Source organism: Lygodium microphyllum, chromosome 8, assembly GCF_053477565.2.
Source record: "Lygodium microphyllum isolate KBCC chromosome 8, Lygodium_microphyllum_v1.1.10, whole genome shotgun sequence".
NCBI classification, from domain to species: domain Eukaryota; kingdom Viridiplantae; phylum Streptophyta; class Polypodiopsida; order Schizaeales; family Lygodiaceae; genus Lygodium; species Lygodium microphyllum.
Window position 1 is genome coordinate 84,656,907 of NC_141142.1, and position 4,553 is coordinate 84,661,459.

Here is a 4,553-nt window from a genome sequence, read left to right on the forward strand (position 1 = left end):
TTCGGTGTATGTGTGTTAAAAATTGAGAGTTGTATTTCTTCTGTAGGTATTTAGGTTTGGAAAACTCTAAATCATTGCAGTCAAGTTATATTTTTAACTTTCTCTTAGTTCAAATGAATATAAATAGATAGATTAGATATGAAACAACCTATTAAATACATGGATATTGCAACTCCAAGATAATGCAAAGATAAACACATAGTGGTTGGCAAATTACAATAATCATCAACCCTACACAGAACTCAACTAATAGCCACTAAACCATTAATATGTTAGATCAATAAAGAGTAAAAATCCTTTAAAAACCAACCATCTAAACAAACTTCCTTGTAATAAGCTCGTAGCACTGAAGGAGTATCCCAAGCGTGTGTGCAACTAACTAACAAACCATGTGAATACTAACTAAACTAAAGTGCGCTAAAACCTAAAATGTAAAGGTATCAACAAACCAAAAGTGTTTTTTTTAAGGATTATTTATTTTTTATGTTTTTTTTAAATATGTAGAATAAAGTAAGAACCCCAAAAGACTCTAAGGAAACAAAAGATCTAAACTAAAAACTTCAAACTCCCTAAGATCTTCTATTGCAAACAATAACCCTAATCCAAAATCATCCGCACTCTATAAGTCAAGCCTATCAAGTAAACCATCAAATATAGGATGCTCATGAATAGCCTCTAGCGTAGACACATTAGATGTCATAGACCGACTATTAGGTGCATTGCTAAAAGCCTCCATCACATCATGGAGCAGAGCCACAACTGCATCGTCATAATAGGGCATAGGTGCCACCAATAAACATCCTAAAGAGCAGCCCTATGTCGCATCCATATACCAATAGATATAATCTCAACAAGGAAAACTAGCATTTACTTGATCATCGGGATATGATGGAGTAAAACGGTAAACAATAGTTTGATATCGAGAAAATTCATGTTGCTCCCTACCCACGCTAGACAGAGAGACACCACACTCAGGTGAGAATACATATCATAATCATGGCACCGATAAGTGTAACCTATAGCATCCTGCATTATAGTGGTACCATAACGTCAAAAGTAAGTACGACACTGTAATACCATCCACCTTTTGGCTTTATGATGGGGAAAATTATGTTTGAAGTTGCCTTAAGAAATTTGATTTTAAGCCATACTTTCTTTGGTGAAGGGGGTATAAGAAGACGGCCCACACCATAAAGTGCCACAACACAAATGCCCAACCAAGCTCATCAGTCAAGCTTGATAATAAAGCCACATGTCCACTTCCAAAGACTCCCTCTTTAAGCCTTAATAAGACCATTATTATTGTTCTTGTGTTGATTGATGTAGCATTTCCCATAGGCATTTTTTTGCATAGAATATAGTAGTAACCTTAGATTGATAGTTCGTCCTCATTTGTTCAGATTTGATTTTAAATCTTTCCTTCCATGTCACTTTCTTGTCCTTCTCAAGTACCTCATCTTTCAGAATGCTTGCTAAGATAGTTGTGTTATAGAAACTAAACTTTTGTGTGTTTCTATTCTTCTTCAAAAGAGCCTAATGCTTATAACGAACTCGAAGAAAAACTCACCTAATTGCAACAACCACAATATTTACCAGGAAATATCCAACAATCACAACAAGAGTGACAACATAAGCCATTGCATATTTGAACTTAACAGTGTCCACATAACATACATGACAAAGCTCCAACCTTCTAGTGACACAACCTAAAAGAGTGTAAGGATGGATGATGGAAACATGTCAAAAGACTGAGATCCATAGTCGAGGTTTCCATCAATTTTCATGCATATTAAATTGCTTGGCACTTAAGTCCTCTATCTGAGAAATGTGAATAGTTTGGCCATCTATCTACCTTATACACATATATGCAAGATCTAACGACCCAAAGAACTGAAGTTCAATCAGTGAATCGAAAACTACCATAATAAGTGCAAGTACATCACATCTTCAACTGACTGCATACTTCTCTAGATAGCTTCAAATATTGCTAGCACATTGCAATCTACTGACATTGAAACTGATCCCAAGTGAACTGTGGTTTGCATTGCGGGTTATGAGGGGCATGCAAGTGTTACTTAAGTGATGTGCCGAACCACCACATAAAGCTCCTAGACCTACCTCTTTTCACTAAATCAAAATCAAATTTGGTATTGGAAAGAGGGGAATCAAGGGAAAGAAGACAATATCTTTTCTCTAGATCATAATAATTCCCTATGGGAAAATTTTAGATTATTCATGGTTGGGATTCAATAAGTAAATCTATTATATTTTATCTATAGCACCACCTTCTTCTCATACAAGAGTTTCCTTGTATCGACATCTCTTGACCAGTAGACTGCAGAGACACAATCTCCAAAAACAACAACAACGAACATCGCATCTGCATTAAGCTAATGTAAAAAGTTGGTAACAATGTGCCAATTGTGTACAATTTTGCTAAAAATTTTCCCATATTAGGCATTGTTTCTAGGTGTTGTCAATCCACCTTATGTGCGAGTCCTAACAAATAAATAGTTTTACGGAATCCACCGAAAAACCTCACAGAATCCATCGTGGAATATGCTTCCTGGAATCATATCCACACATTTTTAGGGATTGGCCAATTCAAAATTGCCTCTATCTTTTTAGGATTAACGTGAATAGCATCAGAAAAAACAATCTAACCTAAGTATTCAATCTGCCCACAGAATCCACCGTGGAATATGCTTCCTGGAATCATACCCGCACATTTTTAGGGATTGGCCAATTCAAAATTGCCTCTATCTTTTTATGATTAACATGAATAGCATCAAAAGAAACAATCTAACCTAAGTATTCAATCTGGGTTTGGAAAAATTCGCTCTTCTTAAGGTTATCATACATTTGATTCTCTTTCAACAATTTGAAAACTAAAGATAGATGTTCACAATGCTCATTCTCATCCTTACTGAAAAACAATATATCATCAAAGAAAACAATCACACAATTCTAATACTTCAAAAATATATGATTTATCATACAACTGAAGTAGTTGGTGCATTGGTCAAACCGAAAGGCATAATAAGAAATTCATAATGACCAAATTGAGTTCTAAATGTAGTCTTAAAAATGTCAGGTGTATCCAAGCATACTTGATGATGTTTTAGATTTGAGATCTATCTTACTAAAAATAGTGGCCTCTTGTAGTTTATCCATGAGGTCGTCTACCTTAGGAATTGGATATCTATTCTTAATAGTGATTTTGTTTAGGGTGCAATAGTCAATGCACATGCTATAGGTATTATTTTTTTTCCTAACTAATCAGACATGTGCACCAAAAGGAGAACTACTGGGCCTAATGAGTCTTCGATTCAACAATTCCTCAACTTATGTTTGGATTTGTTTTTGTTCAATCTGATTGTGCTTATAAGGCACTTTACATGGTGGTTGAGAACCTCGAATTAAATCTATTTTATGGTCTTTAGGATGTGTAGGTGGTAAACCAGGTGGTAGATTAGCAGAAAAAAAATCTTTAAATTGTGAAAGAAATTGTGCATGCCCAAGATGTATCTGATTTTTCTTAGCTTCAATTTCATTCACCCATACTAAATATGATTTACTACATTTTCTCAATGCATGTTTAGTCTATGTGTGACTAAGTAGTGGAAAATTATCAAATATGTGCAATCCATGTAATGTAATTTGGTTTCTATTAAAATGAATTTTCATGGAATGTGTGGAATAATCTATGTCAATATTATATTTGTGACGCCGAGGCATTCCTAAAATAATATCACTACCTTGCAAAGGCACAACCAAGAAATTTTGGCGCTCAATATAATCATCGATTTTAATCTCTAAATCATTAACTTCTTGTGTACCATTGTATCTAGTGCCTAATAATGCAGCCTTTATGCGATAATGAGTTGGAATAGTAGATAAATTCAATTCTTTTACCAACTTTGTGGAAATAAAATCATGTGTGCTTCCATCATAATGCAAAACAATATTTTCTTGACTATGCACAAAAGCTTTCATTGTTAAGAATATATGAGGATTTGGCTTACCTGATAAAGTATTTGAAGCATCACCGATATCATCATCATCTTCAGTGAAGTCTGGCACATCTTCATGGTCCTCATCATTAGTCATTCCCAAGTGATTGATTTGAATAGCTTGCTTCTTGGACTGGTAATGTTTTGCTAAGTGTCTAGGCTGATAACACTTGTAGCAAATGATGGGCTTTACTTTGGAGACATTATTTGTAAGGGCTGAAATTTTGGATATATTAAGATTTGGCTAAAGAGAAGGCTTAGAGTTTGAATTTATATTTGATGTAAACTAGGAGGTTGAGTCCAGGGTCGAAAAGAAGAAGGAACAAAGTGATTTTGATTGAATCTTTGAAAGTTAGAATTGAAATACTTTGTATCAAAGTTACCATTAATCGAAAATTATTGTGGTTGCTTTTCTTTTTCACAAAATTTATCATTTGTATCATGCGCTAAAGAAATCACATATTTCAAAGTCTGTCTTGAACATATTCACTTTCGCATAGAAGTGACCAAGTAAACCGGACATATATTTGCGCTTGTGGG